Source organism: Armigeres subalbatus, chromosome 1, assembly GCF_024139115.2.
Source record: "Armigeres subalbatus isolate Guangzhou_Male chromosome 1, GZ_Asu_2, whole genome shotgun sequence".
In the NCBI taxonomy this organism is placed as follows: Eukaryota; Metazoa; Arthropoda; class Insecta; order Diptera; family Culicidae; genus Armigeres; species Armigeres subalbatus.
Genome location: NC_085139.1, coordinates 44,263,375 through 44,273,719, shown reverse-complemented (window position 1 = coordinate 44,273,719; position 10,345 = coordinate 44,263,375). Strand labels below are relative to the sequence as shown.

General features: G+C 38.3%; 1 long non-coding RNA gene across 1 annotated transcript; it reads left to right on the top strand.

Annotated features, from left to right (window-relative positions):
• Window positions 1-4,744: 4,744 nt before the first annotated feature.
• On the top strand, window positions 4,745-9,823 carry LOC134208337 (uncharacterized). Its single transcript, XR_009978621.1, has 3 exons — window positions 4,745-4,884; window positions 5,140-5,419; window positions 9,650-9,823. It is a non-coding gene; the product is annotated as an uncharacterized LOC134208337 (long non-coding RNA).
• Window positions 9,824-10,345: the final 522 nt, after the last annotated feature.

The following is a 10,345-nucleotide window of genomic DNA, read 5'->3' as shown; positions in this document are numbered from 1 at the left end:
CACAAACCCGGTTCAATATAGCACATTGTGTGTCACTTTCTCCGAAATATTCTTCAATTAGCAAAACGAAGAAATTGCGTAAAACAATCTCTCTTCTTAATACAGTATATAAATGTTCTTCGCAAAGCTCAAGGTTTTCATACAAATATTTTGCTACAAGGTATTCCGCGAATGATCGATGTACAAATTTAACAGTTCCATCACTGCAATTAATCAATAAAGACATTTCCTTTTCTTCCTTGATACGTTTTTTGAAGGATTCGTACACCTTCGAATGTTTCTTGTTGGCATACAGTAGGTCCTCCATACTGAGTTCGTCAAGAGCCGCAAATTGGTGTTCGAGAATAGTTTGCTCAAACACGGGCATCAACTCATCATCAAACTCCCATTGTCGGCAATATGCGTTTGAATTTTGCTTCTTCTTCATTTTCATCCAAAACATTTTCTTACAGAATTCATCGTACAGCGTCAACATGCTAAGAGCTTCTGATGACAATTTTTCCAAGTGGTTATCCTCTTCCTTTGCATTGCATAACATAAATTCATTGAAATCGTCGATGTACATTTCTGCCAACATTCTTACCATCAATGGGGATAGCATGGGGTGGAATTGCTCATCTCGCAGTTTAGGGGGAGGATGATAGTGAATTCTACTGTGGAACGAATTTAATAATTGATTTGCATATTTACGAAATTTCACCATAACACCTTCTGGTTGGATTGAAACATCCCAAAAATTTTCTAGAAAGTCTATCTGATCCTGATTTTCAAACGGATCGATTGTGACTATCTTCAGACCCGGTAGCTTCTCATTAAGATATTGCTTAACATGTTTACGTCCACTTATCACTAGTTGAATACGATTCGTCGAGAGCAACTGTGTGCAGATCCCAACTACTTTCATTTTATGGGATGGAGCTACTTCATCGAATCCGTCTAAAAAACATATAATTCGGTTGTGCTGATTTTCCCGAATAGCTTTACAACTCTGATCAGATAGCACCCCTTTCAGAAGTTCTAATGCTTCCTGTAAGTCCTTGGGCTCAGTATTCATATCGCCAAGTTTCGAATTGAGCCTGTTCAGATATATAAGATAATGACTGATTAATTTGTTATTCTTTTGTGATTCAAATGAAACATATTGCATAATCGTGGTTTTGCCCATACCTGGTTCTGCAAGGAGAAGTACGGATTGGAAATTTTTCACTAACCATTCCGCAAGATGTTTATCCCCAATTGTTTCTGTGTTGCTGAAAGAAACCACCCGGTTGATATAGTATCGTTCCAGAACATCAGGAAGTTCCATCATATGACGTTTTAGTTCTGATTTAATATCTCTAATGCATTCTTCTGCTTCGCTGGAATCTAGAAATCCTACTCTACGAACTTTCTTATCATTCTTACCATTGCTGTCAACTGAACCATGCAGAGTTGTCTTATGCCATCGCTCAAATGTCTGTTCGAACATGGCCTTTGAATGTTTGATCTCGCTTTCACCGAATCTGCCCAAATCATCGGGGCGAATATATTCTCTAAACCACATCTGTAGCTCATGTTCGATTATCCCATTTATCTCATTTGGTTGATTCAAACACATTGTGAAGCTATTGAAAAACTCCTTCAATTCTTCTTCTCTAACAAAATCTGGAAAACCTGTATTTCTGGAATTTCTATCGTCCAAGAGACCGCTAACTTTCTTACACTCCATCGATTCAAGAGATGCTGGCTCAAACTTGCGACACAACTCCTTATACACAACGTTCATGTCCGATGATTCACTGGTCGATGATAACAACTCGTCCGAAAATCGCATCTTGTCACCTGCGTGTTTTAAAATCCTACGTACAACAGTTTTGTAATCCTGTAGCACATTCAGGTGCGTCTTCATATCTTTGTCATTATTACAGCGAAAAATTTCCACAAGAGCATCGATAAATCTGTAGAACTCGGCATTTACCAGCGATAGTATTGCAACAAAATCATTTGGTTTCAGTTTTAACATTTTGTAAACCCCTCCGAATGAAGATAAATTCATCATCTCATCCACTTCACCTGCAACTACTTCAAACCATTCTGCAATCGGTGACTGATCCGGTGCTTTATTGGAATGTGAATGTGATGAAGCGTCTGTAAAAAAAACCAGGCACATATATCAACCGAGTGCAAGACACATATCAAGGATCTTACAGCTCATGTCACTTACCATTCATGTTATTTGTGCTGAAATCATCCAAGTCCCTATTGGTGAATATGAAGCAACGCTTCTTGCATTTAATTTGCTGCGCCACCTTGGTGAATGACTTCACATATTTACAAAGATCGAAATCCTTCTCCCGCAACGGACTTCCCAACGGCGGAAATAGTTCCTTCCGGGTAATTTTCGACGGGTTCTTCGCGTGCTTGGCCTGGAAAAGCCACGTTTCCTGTAGGTTCCCCACGTAGACGACGACATCCTCGAATTTGCCCGCTGCCGTCATTTCCGTGGCCAGTTTGAACTTATATCCGCGCAGCGCACCGCGGACAAACATTAAAAATGCCAAATTCCGCTCGAATGCTTTACCGAGGTCGCCAGGATTCGCGCAACACTCGTATTCTTCAATCTCTTTCAGGTCCATAATTGAAAAGCTAACTAATGCTGCCGAAAATACTTGACCGTTTCTGCTAGATTTTAGGAGAAGAAAAAAACGACTGCCATGCCAATCTAATCTATTCGCGCACTGCATGAAATCTTAATATTTCAGATGACTCAATTGATAAAATCCTATACAGTGTCCAGTTCAATTCGTAGTCTGATTAAGGTGGACGACCATGTAAAGATAACCTTAACGAGCTGCCAGGTGAAATGACATTCGTTGGTCTTTGTTTGGAGCGTTCAGATTGCAAACGTATTCATGTTCCTAAGTCCCGTGCAGAGGTATATTTTTGTACAATGGTGCCAATGGAATGTATGGGAAAAAAATTGTCATCGAATTTCAAAAAACGACATCGCTCGCAAGTTTCATTACCCCAAAATATGACCCCATGCAAAATTTCAGCTCAATCGGGTTGCCTAAAATTCATCATTCAAAAAAGTTTTGAAATTTTTACCCATGAAAATTCTCCCAAGGGGAGACCAAAGGAAAAGTCGAAAATCGATTTTTTTGTTTTTAATGCCAAATGACTTAAAAATGCATGAAACGTCGAGATCTGATGTTATTTAAAAAAAAACAAAAAAAAACGAATTTTTCTCTTAGAACATTTTTGGGACTCGTAGCCAAAAATATCCCCCTATGCAAAATTTCAGCTAATTCGGACATGATTTAGGAGTGCTCAAAATTGATCTAAACTTAATTTAGTTATGCTGTCTTCACGATGGATACCATAAAAAAATATTTTATTATCGATTAAACTTAAGTTTAACACATCACACTTAGAACTAACTCACTTTTTGCGTTTCACTTGCTTTTATAATATAAAACTGCTGCAACTGCGAATTCCTTGGTAGCATGAGTCTGGCTTCACATCGTTACTATAGCGGATGAATATTGCGAACCGCATCGGTTTCGTTTTCGCGCGTGTTGCAGTGTTGTTGCTATGGGCCTAGGTGGCGAGGACCAACATAACGCCTCCCCTCTTAGTGTCGAGCGTCCTCGGTTGACCTGTTTGATCCTTTCGTAAGGATGAATCTGGGTTCTGGAATGATCGATTTTGCCAGAAAGGTGACTTCATCTGTCGGGGGGTTGATTGGTGTTCTTTTCTGACTGCTATATCCAATGGGCTGATTTTGCTTTTCCTGTCGGAGATATGTAAGGTGACTATGTTTAGTTGATCCTTATGTGGAAGAACATTCCGCGAGGTGGCCCATGAACTATTTAAATATAATCAACACATTTCCTACACAGAATACTTCTCAAGCTGAAAGGCAGTTGTTGTTGCGAAGCGATTTCTCGTTTGGAAGCAAATTTATGAAGAAAACAAAAATGCTCATTATTGATATTGATGTTATTCTTTTACGTGTTAAATTGAATTTCCCACGATTCAGTATTTCCTTAATAACTTTTCTTGCGAGCATCAAATCGTTTCCTTGTAAAATTTCTTATGTTGCCGATGTACTCATATGTTGTTAGAACTTAAAGGTAAGCGTTGGGTAACGGTTTTCCACGAAAGTTACTGTTTTCATAACAATTTTCATACAAACTTCAAACCGCGCGTGCTCACACAATTTTCATCCAAATTAGCTAAAAAACTAGTTGGGTTAATAAAAAGGCAAATGGAATCGGTGGGCAAAACAGTCAAAATTTGAATCACTCTATTGCACAAACTTATAAATTTCATCTTCAAATTTGACAGTAATCTGTTGTTCTACGAGAAAATTCCAAATATAATCTTTTTCATCTGTGCTGAGAATATTTTTGTTTAAGTGATTTGTGTAAGACCCCTCGCGCGCACCCTGCGCATTCGAATACTCAAATGTTTTGTCAACTTTCGTTAGCCTTCGGGCGATATGAGTGCCGATGATCGAAGCACGGTCGGTTACCTAAAGAAGAAACGATGAGAATAAAGCAGACTGTTCTGTGACTCGAAACGTATCGGTTGTTTTTAATGTGTTCCGCTCACGGTCTTATAAAGTTAGTTCCTACTCTTTATCTACCTAAAACTTGTCTTTAAAAGTGGCGACGAGGTGCAAAGGGCTATTAAGTTCCGAAGAAAGTAAAATACCGGATGCAATAGCACAGAAGCAACGAGTAGCTGATCTTACTTACCCGGTACACGCTATTGTACCACCTCGACGTGCGATAGGTGAAGCGATTTGGAAAGCGAACAGGTTTACTTCTGGCTAATCAATTGCGACGTAAGGCTGTTACTAAGGTTTGGAACCTAGTTTGGTTCAATTACCGGCGTTTCGTGAGTATATGAATATCCTCCACCGGTAAGCGGAGTGATTTCCAATTTAGTCGGTGGCGTGGGTACGCCATTTTGTAGCAGTTTTTTTTGTGAGAATTGTATATACGCTATTGGTAAATGAGTGAAAAGGTTTATTTATCTATTGAAACGTTATTGAATTTCTATGCTTATACACACGTGGCCTATTGATAACAAAATCTTTTGTATGCTTTGTTTCACCATAATAATAGAATCATTTCCTTTCCAAAACAATAGATACCAGTGCTCGGTAACACCAAAGTTAGCGGTTAGTGGTTCTATCACACGTGCACCAAAACGATTGACTAGTAGTCAGTAAAAATCCGGAAAAAAATTGACAAATACCGACGATCCCGTCGGTGCGGCTGGTCGACGTTACTGCAACGTTACGGCACGGCTCAGAGGGGAGCCTATTTTGTCATTAGCGATACAGCGGTAAATTGTTTTTCCCAAACGATTGGATTCTGGTGCTTGGTACGGTAGAGTGGTGATAGACGAGGGTCGAAGGATTTGGTTGGTAAGTCAAACCTTTCATAGTTATATTCAGTAAATCGAATGTTCCCCTAATAACAATCTAGAAGGTAACAACTTTCCATTTTGTTTTTGCTTCCATCCATTCTGTTTATTGCTTGACAAATTTACGGCAAATCCTGGTGTTTTTTTTGTTTATTGTACAGAACGATATTAATTATTTCTACGGTATTTGAACACATTAGTGACTATATTACCATGAGTTCCTCAAACATTGCCTGCACATTACACTCAGTGGGCCAGTTATGTTTGAGGAAATCAAACTACTGTACCCATCTGGTAATTTTGAAGAGGCAGCTTTCGACGATTTAATCGCGAAGCTTAAAAATAGATTGGACAAAATTGACCCAGATTTAGTCCAACGCTATAAATTCAGTACAAGGGTACAAAATCCCGAGGAAACAACAGAAGACTTTATCTTAGCTCTGAAGTTGCAAGCAGAATTTTGCGGTTTCTCTAATTTTAAGGAAATTGCCATTCTTGATCGTATTATAGCGGGTATAAAAGTTAAACAGCTTAGACAACGTTTGTTGGGAGAAGAAAAATTAACTCTAGCAAATGCAGAGAAGCTGATCGCGACTTGGGAAGTTGCAAGGGCAAATGCAGGTACAACAGAGGAGCGACAGAACATGTTTCCGGGACAAATTGCAGCAATCCAGAGTTCTCCAAGTGTACGATATGGTAAGACATATGAAAAACTGAGACGCACTTTAGATTTAGCAAGGCAATACCACGAAGAAGATGAAGTCAACAGAGGTGCAGGTACAAGCAGAGGTCCAGTTAAGAGTCGTTTGGGTGTGAGGCCTTATAATTATAGCGAGCAAACGCAACGACGACGCCAATATTCACCCAAAACTGTAAACTTTAAACGCGAAGGAAGCACGGCAAGGTTTAGACCAGACTATTCAAGAATTGTTTGCAACTTCTGTGGGGTAAAAGGCCACATTAAGAAGAAGTGCTTCAAACTTAAGAATTTACATAGAGACACAGTTAATCTGGTAGATTCTTATAGGCCTGGGCCATCGGCGGATCGTCACATAAGTGAACTACTGGAGAGGATGCATACTAGGGATTCGGATGGAGAGGAGAGTGATTCAGGTGATTTAGAATGTATGTTGGTCTCGTCCATTAACAAAATTAGTGATCCATGTTTGGTGATTGTCGAAGTCGAAGGAAATCCTATCGAAATGGAAATTGATTGTGGCTCGTCGGTTTCTGTCATTAGTAAAAGTCGTTATTTTTCCAAATTTTCAAGTCCTTTACGTAAATGCAGCAAAAAACTGATAGTGGTCAATGGATCAAAACTCAAAATTGAGGGTGAGGTAAATGTCTCAGTAAAATTGAATGAAAAAGTCGAGAGTTTGCAATTCCTGGTACTTGACTGTGAAAATGATTTTTTCCCATTGCTAGGCCGAACATGGTTAGATGTATTCTACCCCAATTGGAGATATTTTTTTACAAAACCTATGAAAATAAACAATTTAGTAAGTGAGTCCAGCGAAACTGCTGTGAATGTGATAAGAACAAAGTATGAACAAGTATTTGAAAAGAATTTTACGGCGCCTATTCGAGGATATAAGGCGCAGCTGGTAATGAAAGATAAAACACCAATTTTCAAAAAGGCTTATGACGTGCCTTATAGATTGAAAGAAAAAGTTTCTGATTATTTGGACAAATTAGAAAAGGAAAAAGTTATAACTCAAATCGATACAAGCGAATGGGCATCGCCCATAATAATTGTTATGAAGAAAAATAACGATATTCGCTTGGTAATCGATTGCAAAGTATCCATCAATAAATCCATAATACCAAACACGTATCCATTACCAACAGCGCAAGATATTTTTGCGAATTTAGCCGGATGTAAGATTTTTTGTGCCCTTGATTTGGAAGGCGCCTACACTCAACTTGAATTAACTGAAGAGTCGAAGCAATTTACTGTCATTAATACTATGAAAGGATTATACACCTATAATTGACTCCCTCAAGGCGCTTCTTCGAGTGCTTCTATTTTCCAGCAGATAATGGATAAAGTGCTAGAGAATATTGAAAATGTGTCATGCTATTTAGACGATGTATTGATTGCGGGGAAAAACGTAGAGGAATGTAATAAAAAGTTGATTTTGGTTCTGGAGAGGTTGGTAAAGGCCAACATTAAAGTAAATTTCGAGAAATGTAAATTTTTGTAACGGAGTTTATCCATTTGGGACACGTTATAAGCGAGAAAGGGTTAATGCCTTGTCCGGATAAAATTTTAACTATAGAGAGCAAAGGCTCCCAAAAACGAGACAGAACTGAAATCCTTTTTGGGTTTGTTGAATTATTACCATAAATTCATACCTCACTTATCTGCTAAGTTGTACCATTTGTATAATTTACTTAAAAATAATGTAAAATATGTTTGGGATGATAATTGTCAAAAAGCTTTTGAAGAAAGCAAAACATTCTTACTGCAGACGAATTTTCTTGAATTTTATGACCCTATGAAACCAATTGTCGTTATCTCAGATGCATCTAGTTATGGACTAGGCGGACTCATAGCACACATAGTAGAAGGCGAAGAAAAGCCAATTAGCTTCACTTCATTTTCACTAAATCAAGCACAGAAGAAATATCCTATACTGCACCTGGAAGCATTGGCACTTGTGTGTACGATAAAAAAATTTCATAAATATTTGTATGGTCAACATTTCACAGTGTATACGGACCATAAACCACTTGTAGGCATTTTTGGGAAAACAGGGAAAAATTCAATATATGTGACTAGACTTCAACGACTTCGACATTATTTATAGACCTTCACATAAACTCGGAAATGCAGATTTTTGTTCAAGGTTTCCCCTAGAGCAGGAAGTTCCTGAGGAATTAGATACAGAAGTCATTAGAAGCATCAATTTTAGTAAACAAGTTCCTATTGACTATAAAGCAATTGCTGAGAGTACACAAAAGGATGAATTCCTACAAGAAATCAAAGGATTTATGCACAATGGTTGGCCAGAAAGAGTGGGTAAGCACTTCAGTGAAGTTTTGCAAACCAACAAGAGTTGGAGTCAGTCGACGATTGTCTACTGTACAAAGACAGAGTGATTGTACCAAAATTATCAAAAACAAATATTGAAACTTCTACATAACAACCATGCAGGTGTTATAAAGATGAAGCAATTAGCTAGAAGTATGGTTTATTGGTTCGGAATAAATGCCGATATAGAAAATTATGTAGCACGTTGTGAAGCTTGTAGTAGCATGGCCATCTTTCGTAAACCAGAGGCGTCATCCAAATGGATACCAACAACCAGACCATTCAGTAGAATACATGTGGATTTTTTTTATTTTGAACATTGTACATAGGGTTACTGCTCCTGGACTTCATCTCATAGCTCCGATATTGGTCCTACGAAAAACAAAGCAATGAAAAGGTATTTGATTTGTTTATTATTTTTGTGATTTTTTTCAGCAGTGAGTACGCATGTTAGCAAAAAGAAGCGACGAAATTGGTGCCGTATTTCTTTGTTTCGCGATGAGATGAATATATGTTCAGTGAGATTGAAAACGGAACAGTTCCCCTATTTATTAATTGTTGACAGCTTTTCCAAATGGACCGAAATAGAACTGATGAAACAAGGAACGGATTGTAATAAAGTATTGAAAAAACTTATAGCGTTTTTTGCGCGATTCGGGTTACCAGACGTTTTAGTCTTGGACAATGGTCCCCCTTTTAACTTCCATGGTTTCACATCTTTCCTTGAGAGGCAGGGTATTAAGGTGATGAAAAGCCCACCTTATAATCCCTCAAGTAATGGACAAGCTGAAAGATTTGTGAGAATAGTAAAGAAAGTCCTTAAAAGATTCCTACTGGATCCTGAAATCATGGAGTTAGACCTGGAAGACCAGATAAACTTGTTTTTGTTTAATTTTAGAAACAATAACATGACGACTGACGGACATTTTCCGTCTGAAAGAATATTTTCTTATACGCCTAAAACTATATTAGACCTAATCCATCCTAAGAAACATTATAAAAGTTATTTAGAAAAACCACGGCCAGCTGATGAAATCATCAATGAAACTATTGGTGGAGAGTCCCAAAGCATTCAAATGATGCAATTGACAATCTGATGGCGGAGATGATGTGTGGTACAAGAATCACAACTCTCACGACCATGCGAGATGGATAAAAGCAACGTTTATTAAAAAGTACTCTCACAATATATTCCAGATACGTGCTGGAAGCGTAGAGGCCATGGCGCACCGCAATCAACTTAAGCTTATGAAGGATGGTTCACAATGGCAACGGCCAAACGTTGTCATCACACGTAGCATTCCCGACAGTACAACGAATAACGGACAAACGGACTTGAATATGAGACACGATGTTTACGAAGAAGGCTCAAGTGGGACCCCAACTGGAAGTACATGCGATAGAAAGCGGAAACGTCCAATTTCCGAAGTGGATACACATGAACTCAGGAGGTCGAAGCGCAACAAAAAATCGAATCGGAACGATGATTATTTATATGAGTAATTTCATTTATCTTTTGCCATATTAACCTTATATGTATTCAGAATTGAATTTCGATTGTTTTGTTTATAAGATGAATTCTTTATTTTTGATTAATGTCAGTTCAGAAATGTTGTATACTAGACAATATTCTAAAAGGGGAAGAACTGTAAGACCCCTCGCGCGCACCCTGCGCATTCGAATACTCAAATGTTTTGTCAACTTTCGTTAGCCTTCGGGCGATATGAGTGCCGATGATCGAAGCACGGTCGGTTACCTAAAGAAGAAACGATGAGAATAAAGCAGACTGTTCTGTGACTCGAAACGTATCGGTTGTTTTTAATGTGTTCCGCTCACGGTCTTATAAAGTTAGTTCCTACTCTTTATCTACCTAAAACTTGTCTTTAAAAATTT